Raw genomic sequence first — 18634 nt, 5'->3', positions numbered from 1 at the left:
AAAAAGATATTAAAATTAATTTCAACCTGTTAGAACCAGATATTTTTGAGAGCACAAATTACCTCATCTTGCTGAGTACTTGGAATGGTTTGAAAAGAATTTGGTGCTTTCTTCATGTCAAGGCAGAGAGGGGACACGGTCTGGAACCAAGCACTGCATGGGCTGAAGCTCACATCAATGCTACCTGCCAGCTCCTCATTTCAACAGTTTCTCAGCTGGCTTTAGTGGTTTGGAATCTTCTGGTTGTTGTTCAGATTCCAGGTTTGGTGCTGCTCCTTTCTGAAGCAGCCTGTGGGCACCAGAAATCGATTTCCGCTCATCTGAGGCCACCCCGGGGTGAGTAGTGGTGAGGATAAACAATGCTGGGGGCAACAGGAGCTGTAGGAGAAAAAATTCAGTCCAAGATTCACATGGACCAACACTGGGAACCCAACCCTCTGAATTTAAACCCCCCAGATTTAAACCAGGGGATCTGGAAAGGGAGAAAGAGCCGGTCCAAAAGGCCCAAGGAGCAGAATGACCAGAGGGACCCAGAGAAGCCACCAGAGAGGGCTGAGGTGGAGAAGGGAAGAACAACAGTCACTAGGACAATGGAGTTTTAAAAAAGCTTTTAACCCCTGTGGACACTACAGGTTTTGGCCCATTTCTCTTTCCAAAAGGGATTTCACTAATCTTAAATCCATCCCAAATATTCATGAAAAAAATCAGTTATTAAGCTGGCTCTGAGCTCTGCCTAAATCCTACGAGCAACACTGGCATGTCTGCATTGCTGGAGCCACCAGCATGGTCCTGGCACATTCTTTAGGTCTTTCCTTTCTCCCTTTCCAGTTCAATTCCCATTCCAGTCCTGTTTATCCCCATTCTCTTCCTGTTCCCTGTGCCACGGCCATTCCCTGCCTCCACACAGGAGCTCAGGTGCTGAGGTCTCCCTCCAGAGGAAAAAAGATGCTCATTTATCCATTCTGCCAGTTTTTAAAAGTCTGAAAGTATTTGACATTTATAAAAAACATTCTTAGCTGCAAATAAGATAAGGAAAAACACAAATTTGGTGTAAAGGCTGATCACTTTGTGATAAGGAGATGGAAAAGACTACAAAATTATTTTCTCTGTTATTGGATCAATGGGCAATTGATTAATTTGGAGGCAAGGACTGAGATTTCTCTTATCTCTTATTGATGTGGTAGCTGCAATATTTCAAATGAACAGTCTAGACTTCCAATTCACATGAAAAAAGTGGATTTTTTTTAACTATCTCATGCATGATACTGTGTATTTTTACCTCCATTTCTGGCTGGATATGAAAATTGGCAACTTGTCCTGGTTTGAGCTTCTCTGGTGGACGAAAGGATGAATTTTCTTCTCCAGCACAGCCAAATCCAAATGTGCAGGCTGGGATTTTGCCAGATGACAATGAACTCCCAGCTTGTGTTTAACAGAGCTCCCAGATTGATTATTAAATGATTTCTGAAAGGCAAAGGGATGCTGTTGGGACTGGCCTAAATAGGGAAGTGTCAGTGTTGATAAATTCTTCAGCAAATGTGTAACAGGTGAAGGCTCACATTTCAGCAATGATGTGCATTCCCAGCCACGATAAATAATTGGGAACTGCTTTTTTGTTTTTGTGCCCTGCTCAGAGCAATTGCTGGAACACCAGTTAAGGTGTGAACATATTTTATATTAATTTAGCTCACTCTCCCACTCCCCTGCATCCTGCCAAAGTTGTGGTTTCTCCATTCCCTTCATCTTCAGCCCTAAAGATGCAACAGCAGCTCTGACATCAATCAAAGTTTCTGGACTCCCATCTAAGCCAGCCAAAATCCAATAAGCTAAGTCCAGTCAGGATCAGGGAGATGGAGACATCCTTGAATTTTGAGGTGGAATAACTTATGGAAATCTTGGTGTTATTTCATGCATTCTGCATTTTTCTAAGTCCCTTGTCCTGTCCACTGGCTCAGCACATTGTAATGGCAATAACCCAGCATATAAAAGGGTGTCATTAAAAAAAAGGGTAGAAAGAAAACATTTTTAATGCTTTTCTTTTCCTGTTAAGGAATAGTTTTCCATTAAGTGCTTTTCTCTTTTTCTGGACACAAAGGGAGATACTCATACCTGCCTCTAAACACAGAAAGACCATTTACAAGAGCTTGCAATGCCAGGACAAGAGGGATTGGCTTCAAACTGCCAGAGGGCAGGGATGGGTGGGATTTGGGAAGGAATTCCTCACTGTGAGGATGGGGAGAGCTGGCACAGAGTGGCTGTGGCTGCCCCTGGATCCTGGAAGTGCCCAAGGCAAGGCTGGACCAGACTTGAAGCAGCCTGGTATGGTGGAAGGTGTCCCTGCCATGGCAGGGGGATGAACAAGGTGATCCTCAATGTCCCTTCCCAACCATTCCATGATTCTGTGATTGCCATTTGTGGAATCCCTGGGACAGCAGCAGTTTATTCCTGATGCTCTCAACCTGCTTAATTCTCTCTCATTTAACAGTGTATTCCCAGAGCTTTTTAAGAAAAAATACAATTTTTAAGAAAAAATACTATTTCTATGAACATAAATCCTGCACCAGTGTTCCAAAGGGGGGGATTTAATGTTAATCTTTATTAATACGATCTCCCCATTATCCTAAATTAAGTCATATCCCAGTTAATCTAAACGAGGGTTAAATTAAAGCAGCTTGGGCAGGCTCAGTCGCTGCTGCAGCATCACCTGGCAGGTCTCTATCCCATCTTTCCAATCTCTCCAGAGGAAATTTCCATTTAAACCCATGATTAACCCTCTGGGCAGCCTCATTCTTGATCACAAGGACAGTGACACTAAGCGGACTAAAGATTATTCTAGAGTAGCTTGTTCCTCTCCTGTCAAAAAGCCACTCCTGGAGCACTCTGACCACTCAAAAATATTACTCAAATACTATTCAAAATAGTATTTGAGTATATTACTAATAGTACTAATAGTATTTGAGTATATTATTATACTACTCAAATACTAATAGTATACTCAAACACTAATAGTATACTCTAATAGTATTTGAGTATTACTCAAATACTACTCAAAAATAATACTCAAATATTATTAATATTTTTCTAATCATCATTGGAATAATATTAATAATATTAATAACTTCCACAAGAACTCCTGAGCCTCCCCCCAGAGCTCTGGCCCTCTTTTAAGTTGCCAAGTGCTCGTTAGCATTTTGTGCAATTACACACCTACTTATGAGCTCCGTAAAATTCACTCAGTGCCTTTCTGCTTTGAACACTTTTGATGTAGTGGCTGCAACAGGAATCCGAGAACTGGGATTTGTAATCTCGTTTTGGAGCTGGAATCCCAGAGCCAGAATGAAAAATATCCTCTGTTACACCTCACCTCTACTGCTCTCCATAAATATATTTATTGTGAGATTTTTAAGAGATCCTCCATCTCTCTGAAGCAGAATTTCCATGATGTTTTTCCTGGATATAAATGTTTTTTCTGCCAATCTTTCTTAGACATGTCAATACTCATTCATAATTCTTACCTTTATGATGTTGCTTTTACATGAACATTAATTTGATTATATCACTCTAATAAACAGCATTATTAGCTGCACAGTTCCTCATGCCAGTCTGATAAATTAAGCTCTAGCTCATTAGTACAATAATTTCTAAAAATCAATATTTGGATTGTTTGCAGACAAGGATCTCTGAATTGACTTAGCTCCCTCAATAAATAATTTTTCAACAAATATTTCTAATAAACTATGCTCCCAACTCTCCTGAAGTACAACATCCATGCTGTCATTTAAATATATGCAAAACATTAACCCAAATATCCAGGCATACAAATCTCAGCCCCTTCAGAAATGAGCTGGACGCTTCTGCTGTCTCCTGTAAGGCTTGGCAGGAGAGCTCACAAAACATCCCTCTGAGTGTTAGCACTGGAACTCAAAATATTTGGGATTTATTCGACTTTCACTGCGAAGGGTGAGTCCAAAAAAGTCATGGGTGACAAAGAACAGCCCCTGAATCAGCTCTGTGCTTGATGTAATCCAAAATTCCATCTAACCAAGCTCTTGGAAAGTTTAGTCTCCCAGAAGAAGTTCACTTCTGAGCTACTTCTGTTGAAATTAGCAGGAATCTGCACCAAAATCCTACAGATCCTACAGGCAGGCTGCCTTTTTCACCCCCTTCCACATGTGAAGTGAAGCACAGAATTCACAGAACATAAGTGAGGGGATAGAGCCCCCTCAGAGTTATGCATATGTGAAGATGGAAGAGCAAATGCAATTTGCTCTTTCCTGTTTGAAAGTTTCCATTTCCCGTTTGAAACATTACCAAAACTTGAGGCAGAAATCCTGCAAGAACTCCTCCAATAGAAAACACCATGGGTCTGGATGTCCTGACCTTTCTGAGGGGACTGAACCAGGGTGAGTCACCAGGAGGCACCAGGATTGCCCAGCCTGGGCTGGAGAAGCTTTGGGGTGACCCAGCTGTGGCCTTGAGCACCTGAAGGGAGCCACAGGAAAGATGGAGAGAGACAATTTCCAGGGGATGGAGGGACAGGACACAGGGAATGGCTTCAAACACACAGAGGACAGGGATGGGTGAGATTTGGGAAGGAAATTCCTGGTTGGGAGGGTGGGGAGGCTCTGGGAAAGAATTCCCAGAGCACCTGTGGCTGCTCCTGGATCCCTGGAAGTGTCCAAGGCCAGGCTGGACACTGGGGCTTGGATCACCCTGGGATGTTGGAAGGTGTCCCTGCCATGGCAGCGAGTGGCACTGGATGGGATTTAATGTCCCTCTCCAACCCAAACCATCCTGGGATTCAGAGGATGAGAAATCCAAAGTCATTGCAATCTCCAGACCTGAGCAAACACTGTCCTTTCCGTTTGGTGCATCAAACAAATTCCTCACCTTAAAACAGCCTAGAATCAAACTAAAATAGGCCTGAAAAGGAAAAAGGAATTAAAGTCTTATATTTTAAAAGGTTTCCATGAAATCATTAACGATGGTTCAGTCTCCATTTCTTGACATGGCACTTTTTCCCTTGGCCAACAACAGGAGCAGGAAACTCCAATAGAAATAAATGGAAATTGTTATTGTAGATTAACTAAACTGAACATGGACAAATCAAAAAGCATTAGAAATTAAAAAAAAATAATAGTCCCTGTGGTCAGCAGACATGAGGAGCTGAGGAAGAGTTGCTGGGGCACAGTGGTGGGGACTGGGGGAAGGCTTCTCCAGAAAAACCATTTCCACCCCAGCTCTCACTTTGCCTGGGCTCTGGGCATGAGGATTAACGCAGCATGGCAGTGCTCCAGATAAACTTTCTGGGAAAAACAGGAGCTCTTTCCATCAATATTCGATTTTTTTTTCCTCTCATATTTTAGCTTGGACTTGGTTCTGTTAATTTTGCTACACACACTCGCAGCCCTTGATTTGGGCAGCCCGTGCCGCGTGTACAGAAGCCAAAAACTGGGAGAAAATCCTTTGCAATCCTCAAATGACAAAAACCAGTGGTGCAGGGCAGCACTAAACACCAGCAGTTGGGTTTTGGCTCTGGCTTCTCAAACAAGATCCAAAATGCAAACAGGAATTTGGAACAAAACTCTGAAACTCAGACACCTCCCTGAAAATCACCAAGAGACAAAAAAGATGACTTTGACAACCAACAAAGAACTCTCTTCTTTTATTTTTTTTTTTATGATTCCCCCCCAAAATTAAAGCTATTTTTTTCAGCAGGGTGTCAGCTGTAAACATTAAATCCATGGCATGAGGGATGGCTTGTTCAGTGCTGAGATTGCTCAAGAACAGCTCAAAATGACCCTCCCGGTGGTGGCAAAGTCGGTGTCAGCTTGAATTACAAGTTACATAAATCCGAGTTACAGAAGTTATAACCCTTAAGAGCTGCTCCAACTCGTGCACTGAATTATCTGGCCAAGTTTCTCTTTCTGTTTGCAAATCAGACTGGTTCATTTGATGCTTTCTTTGCCCACTCTGCCATTTTCCCACTTTTCCCCTCTCTGTTTCCAGGAAGAAGCACTGACCAAAACCCAGCCCATCCTGCTTTTCCTCCCAGATCTAATGGGAATTCTCTATGAATATTCCTTGTCAGGACAAAACAGGATTAGGTTGAAAGAAAATATCTAGAATAACACTGGGTGGGTTAATTGGGTCAAATAACTAATCTAACCCTCCTTATGCAACCATTTCTTCCAAAATCCAGCCCCATTTTCTGGGGGGGAAAAAACCCTCATTAAACTAGTCCTTAAATCTGTGTTCAATGTGTATTTAACTACAAGAGGGCAGGAGTTTCAGCAGAGCATCTCCACATAAGTTGGGCTAAATACCTCTAATATTGGCATTTTACTCAGTAATTAACATAATTTACACTATGGAGCTTATTTTCTTTCCAAAAAAAAAACAATCCCTCTGCTCTGATATGTTCCCAAGGAAAAAAAAGTAAAAAGTCAATATCTATTTCCAAAGACTTGTATAGAGTAAAATCATTTCGTTGCTGGATGGATTTAGCTGCCTTGCTGTGAGGTCAAACCTAGGTGGCAGATAATGTCCTGATGGCTTTACAGTTCCTTTCTTTAAGCATTATTGTCCACTGCCCTTATTTCACCATGAAAAGAGAATTTAATTTAAGTACTCCCAACCCCAGGCTCTAGGCACGCAGGTTTGCTTCAAAGAGAAAAATTTTGTGTACAGTTTATAAGGATAACGTGCAAAATAGGAAAATATAGAAAGATAATGTGTTTTAAAATCTAGACACAGAGAAGTAATAATAATAATAATAATAATAATAATAAGTGCAATCTGCTGAAAATTCCCCCCCCCATGCCACGGGTTTGTAACTCAGTCACAGTGCTCAGGTTTCTCCTCTGCAAAGCAAAGCATCACATCCCTCCCACGCCCTCTCCCCAAGCCTTAATCACTTCTGTCACCTTCCTTGGTGCCTCCCGTGCCCTTCCCGGGGTGCAGGGATGGAGACAGCCCAGGCTGCTCCAGCTGTGGGCACAGCCAGGGTTTGGAGAGTGGCAAATGATGTTCTGTGCCTTGTTCTTGCTGACTTTTCCTGATTTAGTTCCATGGAAAGGTCAACTTTCGTGTAAGACACCAGAATTTCACAGCAGGTTCCTGTTTTCTGCATTACTCTGGCACATGTTTTCACCTCAATACATCAGAGCAGGTAAGGAGTGAGAAATAACCTGCTCATCCCTGCAGGGTGATAGAGCTCCTTTCTTTGGGGGCTGCAGTGACATTCAGCTCCCAAAGCATCCAAATTCCCAACCAGGAAACAAAACAAGACACGGCTTTGTTTTGTTTAATAATATTTTTTATAATTATAATAATAATATTTTTCATTCAATTCATTTTGGAGCCCCTCAGTTACAGCCAGTTTAAAAGAGGGGCTCCAAATTAACACATCCCCTTTTGCTCTGGCACATGGCTGCATTTGCTTGTAGGAAAATTATTATTATTTTCCAGCAGTTGATCACTTTGTCACCTCTAATAAACAACTACAATTGGAAGTTCAACAGGCTGACAAGGAGGAGCTGTATCTGCATCAGGGAGATAACACACCTTGACTCCAGCAGAGCAAGGGGCAGTGCCCAGCACGCCATGGCACATTTGTGAGGGGGAAATAGAGCATGCAACTAATCCTCCAGAGTGCTGGTATTTTATTTGAGGAGACTTGCTCCATGCTCTCTTTCACCCATCCAAAAACAGTTATTTTAATTCAAGACATTTGTGCCTGACCCTTTCTTCCTTCCCTATTAAGATTTAGTGCTTTTAATTTGGAAAAAAATAAGTTTCTGCTTTTCTTGTGCCTTATTAGGATGGCTGAAATGCAAGGTTTCTCGTGTACAATTTGCAACTATCAATGAGGTTTTGGGGTTAAATTTAAACAATACAGAGCATCCTCAGATTCCTCTGAAAGCAGTCAGAGCGTTCACAAGAGCCCAGAAAAAATCTGTCGTCTTGTTGCTAACAAACTGTATTTTATTGTTTAGAGGCAACGAAAGGAGGGCTCAGCAGTTTGAGTCACCACTGATGTAATATTAACATCCTGTCCATTCTGGGCCTGAGGCAAAATCCACTAAAATCAGGAACAAAAATTCCATCAGCTCCAACAGGTTTTCTATTAGACTCAACCTCAGCAATTCTCAGGGTGAGATCTGGGCTATGGATAATGGGAAAAGTCTCATTGGCTTCAACGGAAGTAGAATTGCTCCTACTGCAGTTAATGGGCAAAAAAAAATGTTCTGTTTTCCTGCTTATTGTGTGAGGAGAAATTCTGGGATTGACACCTCTGATCCATTATTTACCTTCTGTGATGTTTTATATCAAGGACACCGGAAAACAAGAAAACCAGGAGAATTCCTGAGTGCATCTTAAAAGCATCAATTGCATTTTCAAAATGATCAATCCTATTCTCTAATCTGGTCTCTATTCTCTGTGTTTTTGAGGATATGAAAACAGCGTTACCTTTGAACTGGCTTAGATTTGGGGTGGGTTTTTTCCCTGCTTTTCTTTTAGCAATGCCATTAAACAGTGGCCTGCACCCAGGAGATCAGCTAATGTACAGCTAATGTACAGCTAATGATGTACAGCTCCTGACACAAAGGCTTTATTTGATCTTCAGCTCGATCTGTTGAACAAGATCAGAGTTCTTGCTTTATTAGGACTTTTTTGGGATGTGTTGCGAGAAGCCAGATGTTGAAAAATCCAACCTGAGAATTAACTCCAGTCACTGTCAGAGATAAAATATGTTATTATGCCTGTACTGCATGTGTCTGTGACTGATTTAAATTATGCCTTCCACAGACTGCTTAAACCAAATTTAAATCTCTATTTATAGTGTGTAATCAGCTGTCTGGCACAATCCTCCCTATGGAGACATTCCCATCTTTTCTGGTGCCTCTACGGCTATTCCAGGAATATCACCACCATCCAAAACACACTCCACGAGTAAAGCTACAGCCAAAGGAAATTCACTTTCTCTTCAGTACACACTGCAGAAGTATTTAGGCAAAATGCTCTTCAGAGGCCATTTCCCCTGTAGTCTGAAAAACCTCGTGTGGCATCTGACACTTGAGAAAGCAAACAGAGACAGGCAGGATAAAGCCAAAACTTCCCAAACCGAGTCCTTTTAGCTAAGAGATGGGCTAGGGAAAGGGAAAATTGCTTCAAATTCACAGGGGGCAGGTTGGGATCAGTTATTGGGAAGGAATTTTTCCCTGGGAGGGTGGGGAGAGTCTGGGATGGGATTCCCAGAGCAGCTGTGGCTGCCCCTGGATCCCTGGAAGTGCCCAAGGCCAGGTTGGAAACGGGGGCTTGGAGCAGCTGGAACAGTGTGAGGTGTCCCTGCCATGGCAGGGGGTGAATGGGATGATCTTGAACATCCCTTCCAACCCAAACTATGCCATAATTCCATGACCAAATGAATTTGGTCTGTGTGATCAAATGAGATTTTTATTTCAGCCTGCACCAGCACTTTGTAGCTGTTCCTACCCACCCCATCCCTTTTTACCACACAAAAACAGCCATGGAAAGACCTAGAAACTCCCTAAAAGCTTCAGAACCTGCTGCTTCTGGCTTGCTCTCACCTCCAGCAGCAGAAGCTCCTCTGCCTTCCCAGCCCTGGAATTTGCCAGGTTTATGGCTCCAGCTTGTCCAAGAACAGGACATTTCCAATAATGAGAGCAGCCTGAATGACACTGATTTGCTGCCTCAGATTTCACCACCCAAATCCAAAAAAGAAAAAAAAAAAAAAAAAAGGTGAGGAACATCTTTGGAGACACTTCTCCCAATAACCCCATGTGCAGGACTTGGGCTTGCTCAAACACCAAACTAAAACACGCTGAACTAAAAATTTAGCTCATACTAAAGATTCATAATATCACCACCAAGGACATTTTTCTACCTCGTCATAACTACAAAATCACTTTCTGTTCTTCTACTGCGCTTCACAACATTTTAAATGGCAAACTACAGCCTTTAGGAAGTTAAAAAGCAAACCCCAACTTCCTTTCTAATTTGAATCCTGTTGTCACAGAGCAGGAGCAGATGTGCAAATGTTTGTTTACTCGGTTCTTGATAGTAGGCATTTGCCAGCAGATGCATGAAATTAATTTCTGCCCTAGTATTAAAAACCATTTCCTCCATTTAAATGTCTCCTTGATAAAGAAACAGGATCATGAAGTGGTTCAGTTGATGAAGCAGCACAAATAGAAACAATAGTTCCTATTTTAGGAGTGCTATTTCTATTTGCTTAGATTGCACAGGGTGTCTTTGCAGGAAAACAAATAATTATTTTTCAAGTCTTCCATCCAAACATTTTCCTTTGGAACGTGCTTCCAAGAGCAGCATAGAAAAAGATGCATTTTTAACTCCAAGAAAAGGAATTTTGATGTCAGGTGGGTTTCACACAGTCAAAGGAAAAGGTAGGAATTTATGTCCTTGTTTTTCCTTCATTTTTCACTTTTGGGGACCACAGGGAAGTTGCAAAAGAACATTTTATTCCTAGAGTATTTTTATTTTGGGCTCAAGGACGTGTCCACAGGAAGCCTTTGAAGCTGACAGAGAGAAAGTGAGAGGAGCTTGTCCTGGAACCAATCCTCTTCTTGGGCTCCTGGTTGCTCTTTTGGAATTTCCATGTCTGCAATGGGATTTCAGAGAAATCCTGATGCTCACATGCCTATACTCCATGGATTGCCAAATTCCTGATCCTACAGCTTCTGCGTTTCACAATAAAGCTCAATCAATAAATAAGTAAAGTGCTACCATGGTGTTACCTCCTATAGATCCATTATTTTTAAGCAGAGCTGCCTCAGATGCTGGGAAATAAAAAAGTGGATTTAATTTTGCCACATAACCAACTCATCCAGTCTCTGGACTGTCCCTGGGCACGGGCAGAAGTGTCGCCTGTGGGCTGGTGGCCTTGTTGCAGCCAGTAATTCCCATGGAAGCTGTTCCCAGAGCAGGAGGGGAGCACCAGGCTGGACAATTATTTCATGGCTAAAACATGGACTAGGATCAGCATCAAAAATTCTCCTGGAATTTCTAAAATAAGAGATCAAATTTGGTTAATTTCACTGTTTTGAGCCTGTATTAACTGTACTATTATAATAAATAAATAAATAAAATGTTTTGTTTTCTGCAACCATCCTTCAACCCTCAGTAAAGTGTTATTTCATAAGTGGCTCAAGAAAGTAGGAACTGCGGAACTGGAGCAAACAGGATAATTGGAAAATGATGGTCTGAACTGCACTTTAAATTGGTACTTTGAATTTTTGCAAAGCCTCCACACCTCTGTTTGGGAATGTACCTCCCATTCCAGCTGCCTTTCACTCCACACAGAAGTTGGAGCTAATTTATTTGCTTAATTTCAAGTGGCAGAGGAAGAGTAGCCCATCAGTCAAAGGAATGTTCCCATCTGGGAGAGTGTCACCTGTAAATCCATTGATTATCCCTGAACTGGAACCCAGGCAATGACGCTGACGTACGGCTGTGTCACCGAGGCACTGAAACCACTGAGCAGGAACACTGTAAAATGGGAGAGGTTTGATACAGGCTGAGCCTTCTTTTCACAGTCTCCGGGCTTCACCATGCCCAAAGCAACCAAAAAAATCCAAAAAAACAAGCAAAAAACCCAAAAAACAACAACCAAACCAAACCACACCAAACGAAACCACCCTAAACCAAACCACCACAAACCAAACCACACTAATCAAACCACACCAAATAAAACCACACCAAATCAAACCACACCACCACAAACACAAGAAAAGAAAAATTAAAGTAGAACTTGTTGTGCAGCCGTTCCAAGCCATGATGACAAAATTATTCCAGTTGGAAAAGACTTCCAAAATCATCAAAATCATCCTCCACTAACCCATGTTCCTAAACACCACATCCACAGATTTTGTGAACACTTCCAGGAATGGTGACTTCAACCCTCCCTGAGCAGCCTGTTCCAATTCTTGACAGCCCTTTTGGTGAAGGAATTTTTCCCAATATCCAATCTAAACCTCCTCTGGAGCAACTTGAGGCTGTTTCCTCTTGTTACCTGGGAGAAGAGACCGACTCCCACTGGGCCACAACTTCTTTTCAGGGAGTTTTATGGAGCAAATAACTTTGTGAGATTCCACCTCAGTTCCACAAATACAACCAGACCCCCACCACACAGAGCTCCTCTCAGGAAAAGACCCCATAGCAATTAATTAATTACTGAATTAATTTAAACTCCACAACACGCCACTCCACATTTGAAGACACTTTTTACCTGGGTCCCATTTGTGGTGTCAAAGGCTCTGCTCTTGGATCTCTGCTCCTGGATCACTGGATGCCATCCTATGGCGATACCGTGGAGTCATAAATAAATATTCCCCTAAAAATATCCCCGCTGCTCCATGCTGATCCTATCACTCTTCCAGACAAATGACCTGGGAGGCTGGCAGCTCAGAAATCCAGAATATTTTGGCATGTCCTGCCCTGTGATGGGTGGAATCAAGAGTCAAAGCTGCTCCTTTGCAATGACAGCTGCAGGAAAGGCTGACACAAGGTCTGCTGTAAACAAATTAGAAATTACTTCACTTGCCTATATTTTATCTCAGGTGAATCTCTGCAGTGCTTAGCAGTGCCTTATATTAAAATCCTGCTTTAAAATCCAGTGTTAATTAAGCAATTAAGGATGGCAAGGCTGATTTTATAGCATCATTTACTCCTAGATGATTGTGCTGTGGCTGAACTCCACCAGCCATGTTTTATGGCCTTGTGAAAAGCTGTCTTCCTTTTCTCATTGCTTTTACAACAGACTATAATGAATTCTTCTTTATGTATTTTAAATTATTTGCTTGATAACAAAGTGGTCTTATTATTTGCCACATTAGCATAAGGTGCTGTCAGCTGGAGTTCAGCAGTAGTTAGAGACATATTTGCACTGGTAGCAAATTAAAGCACTCCAGACCCAAAAAAACAACAACCTAGAAAAGTGCAGCAGCAACATTGATCACAAATTTAGAAACAGAGAGGATTTTGGAATGCAGAAAATTCAGCCTGGGGAAGGAGATATGGATTGGTGGGTATTGCTTCTGAGATCTATAGGGTACAGAGGCACTGGGTCAGGCAGGTGAGTCAAAATGATGGCTTTTGGGCAGAAAATATCATTTGAAAAATGCTCCAGGCACAGGGTGGGATTGTTGGGGTGTCCTGGGCAGGTCCAGCAGCTGGACTGGATGATCCCTGTGCTCCCTTCCCTTCCTTGATTCTGTGAATTTTGGGCATTTGGGGACCAGATCTGTGTGATATTTCTTATTATGAGCATTTTGTACTGAAGAACCAAAGAGAAACACTCATTAATAGAATAAAATAAGCTCCAAAGCATATGAAGACTCAGTTCCCAGTTAAATCCCAATCCCAGCTAAACTGTGCAAGGACATTCCTCAAAATTAGCAATAGGGGCAAAGGGGGAAGAAAATAAAATATTGCTTTTACTAAAAACGTGATCCACTTTGCTGGTGTGCCTGTACATGGGCAGAATAAATACATTAAACATGAATAATTTATCAGGATGTGTTTGGAGTAATGTGCATGCCTGGGAATATTGGTAATATTTTTAAATTCCTGTAATGCATTTCAAGCACAACAGGACAAACACAACCATTACCCACCATGAAAACATCTAAACTCACCTTCCTCTTCTAAAAATAGACAGAGAAAGCAGGAGTGACAACAGGTTAGTTCTGACTGTGAGCAAGAGGTGGCAGTGGCACAGGGAGGGCAGGAATTACAGACTCTCCTGGGACAGGGCATGGGCTGAAGGATGAGAAAGGTGGAGTTGTACAAACAATCACCTGCACAAACTGAGCCAAGCTTGTAGCAGGGACTGTTTAATCTTCCTTTTTTAGCTCCATCCTTAACTAGAACATGTGCTGGGGGTGATGTCCCCGTGGTCCACACAGCCAAAGACTCCTGGGATCATTCAAGTTGGAAAATATCTCCAGGATCATCAGTTCCAATCTTTGACTGGATACTTCCCTGCTACTAAATCACACCACAAACCAACACATGCACTCACTCTTTGAACAATTCAAGGGATTCCACTGTGGGAATAAATTAATAAAATATAAAAATAAATAAAAAACCCCTTCTTTATCCAACACATCCCACTCACTCTTTGAACAATTCCAGGGATTCTACTGTGGGAATAAATTAATAAAATATAAAAATAAATAAAAAGCCCCTTCTTTATCCACATAACTCCTTCTTATCCAGTTTTGTAGACCTCGTGGGTGACTCCAGTTGGTCAGTAATTTTCTTGCCAATTACTTTATTAGTTATTAACAAGTTGTTATTCTGTAGTCATTGGTCACTCAAACCCCAGGGTGTACGAGCTGAAAAGTTGTTTGTGAGGGATAGTTTTCATTTTTCTAACGGTGTAAAAACAGTTTATACAGGAGCTGGTTGTTTTTTACCCAGGAATAGATCATTATGTTAACAAACTGCTCAAACCAGGATTGCTTTCACATGGGAACTTGCAGAGGGCTAGCTTGACTTAGAAGAAATGACAGGCCAGCCAGAGCAGGCCTGATTTTATAAGGCTGTTCTTTATAATTTTTCTACCTTACTGCAGCATTCCACCATCACCACATGGATGTCCCCAGCCTCGCATTAACTGGAAATTGTGCCCATGTCCAGTGCCAGGCAGGATTATTTCAGGCTCTGACTGTGGCCTCTCAGTGCCACCTCAGCAGAAGAAATATTAACAGGAACATCACTCCTAATGCCTTGAACAAACCTCCAGCCTCGTGTGCCACGGGCAGAGCGATCACAAGGGAGCAGCAAATGGATTTGCTGGATATTAACACAGATAGAGACAGAGGAATAAATGGCTGGGAAGGGTCGGGACACTGCAGAGCCTGCGAAGACAATCAGAAGATTTGTGGTGAGCGTTAATTAGTCACAAGCTAGAGATGAGCATTCCCATCAATCTCAGGAGGCCCAGGGAGCCTTTTCCTTCAAGTGCTGTTTCCTGCCCTTCACAGAAATCCTTTCCCATGGGCAGCAGGACTGGAGATGCCCTTTCAGCCTGACACATCTGTGTTCTTTACTGCTCCTCATTTTGCTTTATTAGGGTGAGCCTGTGCCCATCCAAGAGGGGATTCTCTCGTGGATTCCCATTCCGCCCACTGCAGCCATCAGCACCTCAGGACAGGGATTCCTTCTTCCACCACATTCATTTGAACTGTGATTTTAGGGGATCTAGCTTTCAGGAAGAGCTTGGATCTGCTGGAGGGAGGCCAGAGGAGGCCATGGAGCTGTTCCAGGGCTCGAGCCAGGCTGAGAGAGCTGGGGGTGCTCACATGGAGAGGAGAAGGTTCCAGGGAGAGCTCAGAGCCCTTCCAGGGCCTGAAGGGGCTCCAGGAGAGCTGCAGAGGGACTGGGGACAAGGGATGGGGGGACAGGACATAGGGAATGGCTTCCACTGCCAGAGGGCAGGGATGGATGGGAGATTTGAAGGAATTGTTCCCTGGGAGGGTGGGGAGCCACCAGCACCAGTTTCTGACTTAAAGTGGACCTGTAAGACAAGTTTTTGGTATAGTCATGCCATCAGCTGATGAGGTTAAAATATGAGAGCCCTGCCACCACCTCACCATCACATGGAATCCCTGAGCAGCAGCTTGTGGAAATAATATTCTACATTTGTTCTAAAACCAAGGGGAAAGCACCTTTCAGTTGTCCCCATAGCCAAGGCGTGGAGTGCCCTGGGGAAGATGTTGTGTGCACTGAGGGCATCCCAGCCGTGGGTTTATCTTTGAGCTGAATTGCTGGAACAGGGGGAGGTCAGAATCCCTGACACTCTTTCAGGACTTACTGCAGCTGCAGCTCACCCCTCTGGAGCTGATGGTGCTGAGGAGACACCACAGGCGCCAACTTTCAGAAATGCTTACCCTGTTTTGCCAATCCCCTTGGTCACATCCACTGGCAACTCCTCCAACACAATGTTTTTTGAACAAAATCCAATTCCATCTCATAAATAGCCCTCATCCTCTTGTTTTAGGCACATCACTTCATTAGACTCTAAATGTCATCGTTCAAAGGTCGCAAGGAAAATCCCAATCCCATTTCTAAGGGTGTTATAAGCAGCATATTGTTAAAAAAAAAAAATTAGAACTGGGATCTGGACAGATTTCAGCCTGAAGTTCACAGAGGGAAAAGTCTTCTCCCATTTACAAGATCAAGTACAAAGAGGTGTTCCCATTTTAAAAGAGCAAGATCCATACATTCTTTATATAGCACAAATCAATGCCTCATGACTAGATAATGGTCCAATAACTTTGTCTCCTGAAGGACTGCTGAGGATCAAATGGACACAATTAAGTGGAAAATATAAGTAGTTACAGGAAGAGTTGAAAATGGATTCAATCATAAACCACCCCTAATGGCTGGTGCAATACTCCGTGCAAACCCACCGAGGTCACAGCAGTTTCCTTCTTGGAAATCTCCTGCAGGTGCTTGGGGAAAGCAGTAATTTAAATTTATAGGAAGATAAAACATCCCACAGTCACTGCAACTCTCAAAAGACAGAAAAATCAAACAAAGCCACTGCATCTCGGAGCAGGAACTCTCAACACCAACCCAAATCCTCAGCTCAGAGGGGTTTCCTGCAAAAATACCCAGAAAAACCTTTCCCAAAACCACCCTTCACCTGTCTTGGCTGTCACCTCTGTATCCTTGCAGAAACCAACTTGGAGGAATGATATAAAAGTCTGGTTATTAAAATATTAATATTAATAATAACAGCAGAAGAATGAATGGTGGAAAGGCCTGTTTCTTAAAATAATATTATTATTATTATCATTATCATCATCATCATTATCATCATCATCATTATCATTATTATTATTTTTAATAATAGCACAAGAATGAGTGGTGGAAAGGTCTGGTTGTTAAAGAAAAAATATAATTAAAAACTACCAGCTACTTAATAGGGAAGGGATTTTCTAGAAATAAATGAGGCATGAGCATTCTTCATTAGATAAAATATTATTGAACATTTTCAAAGATGACTGGCTTTTTTTTCCTTTAGTATTAATGAGGAGGAAAAAATTGATGAATTTCAACAATTCTGCATTTTGCATTTATAAAGTAAATTTTTCAGGTACCAGATTGATTGGACTTCTCTGATCCAATCTGTCTTCATGTAATGCCAAAAAACCCCAGCAAATAAAATTATTACAGGAGCAACTTCACCTCATGGAGCATAAATTCCTCTTAAATATTTTAAGATCAGAGTTTGTTCAATTAGCAAAATATTTGGAGGGGACAAGGGAGATGCATCTGCTGCCACTGAGTTTCCTGTCACAGCACAAAACACACCAGAAAAATGTGGCAAGAAAATGGAATTTTTTGGTCACTTTTTAGTTTTTCAGCTACACTCTGACAAAGCCTTTCCCCAGCTGTCGAACAGATGTGAACCATTCTGGGTCTACCAGGAAATCTCAGGTGTTATTTTTGTTAATCAATATCGTCCTGTGCCATCTTTGCATATGAACCACCTTCTTCCAAGCATTTGTCTTGAACCTTAAGTCTAAGCCAGATTTTCCCCATTCAGCTGACTGGGAAACCTCTCAATGAGGTCAGGTAGGAGAGAAACACAGCCAGGAAAAAAGGAAGAAAAAAAAACAACCCAAAACCCAACTCACCACCATCTGTTTGCAATTGGATTAATAAACAAATCACTGAAGAACCCTTGTAAATAAAAAAACAAAAAGTCTCAATTATTAGGCTGAGGGCATGTTTTTCAGATTAACCTTGCAAATTGAAGCAGTAATAAAACATTGAGATGTATATAAAGCCTCTCTAGTTCCTCAATCAGGAGACATGTTTAAATTGATTTTAGGATATACCTCAGCTCCAGTAAGCATAAACTGAATAATTCTTTCTTTTCCCAGCAACAGGTGTGAAATGTTCCATCAGAAAGCCTGCAAAATGGCTCTGAATTCCATCCCTCAATGTAGCTCTGCCAGGAAAATAACCTCACTCAGGAGGATCTCTCAAGCATCATCTCAAGTTGCCCTGGATCCCACCCAGCTGCACACTCAGAAATAAGTGTCCTTTCAGGCTCTAAATATTTGGGGTGTTTAATGAAATTATTAACAAACAGAACTGAAAGGAGAAACCACTCCATTCACGCCAGAGGGATTTATATATATATATATATTTTTAACACAATAGACTGAATGAAAGGACTAAATAAAAACTGGAAATTGAACCTCAGCAAATCTTGCAGCACACCTAAAAATTACTTCTTTCCAATATAAAGGCACTGTGAGCCTGGAGTTGCTAAGGCTCATGATTGGTTTCTTATATATTTTCTTATATATTTCTGGTTTCCAGAAGCACTTTTACCTCAGCAATCACAGAACCATTTGCTCTTCCCATAAAGCAGTTGCCTACCTGAGCTCACCCGCTGGTTCAATTTTGCAGCTCGGAATCAGAGATAACATTTTCCACTCCAGCCATGTGGAGATGTTGCCTTAACTCCGAGAACAGCCTGAAAGGTTGCAGAACAGATGTAAACAGAATTAAAAAACGTGCTGAACAAACACCTGGAGGTGTTTGAGCCTGCTTTTTTACTGGCTGC

General features: G+C 42.0%; 1 long non-coding RNA gene across 2 annotated transcripts in view; it reads right to left on the bottom strand.

Annotated features, from left to right (window-relative positions):
• Window positions 1-32: 32 nt before the first annotated feature.
• The window catches only part of LOC137479549 (uncharacterized), an 87015-nt gene continuing 68413 nt past the window's right edge, over window positions 33-18634 (bottom strand). Inside the window, exons 2-6 of one of the 2 annotated variants that reach the window (XR_011002330.1) lie at window positions 18448-18544; window positions 16390-16502; window positions 11438-11532; window positions 1280-1464; window positions 33-378 (exon numbers count right to left, since the gene is read on the bottom strand). This is a non-coding gene — a long non-coding RNA (uncharacterized lncRNA). Of the gene's footprint in view, window positions 379-1279; window positions 1465-9450; window positions 10646-11437; window positions 11533-16389; window positions 16503-18447; window positions 18545-18634 lie in introns of those variants that run through there. The other variant, XR_011002331.1, reaches the window with a different exon arrangement.

The sequence above is a fragment of the Anomalospiza imberbis genome, chromosome 10, assembly GCF_031753505.1.
Source record: "Anomalospiza imberbis isolate Cuckoo-Finch-1a 21T00152 chromosome 10, ASM3175350v1, whole genome shotgun sequence".
Taxonomy (NCBI): domain Eukaryota; kingdom Metazoa; phylum Chordata; class Aves; order Passeriformes; family Viduidae; genus Anomalospiza; species Anomalospiza imberbis.
This window is presented reverse-complemented; position numbering and strand designations above follow the sequence as displayed.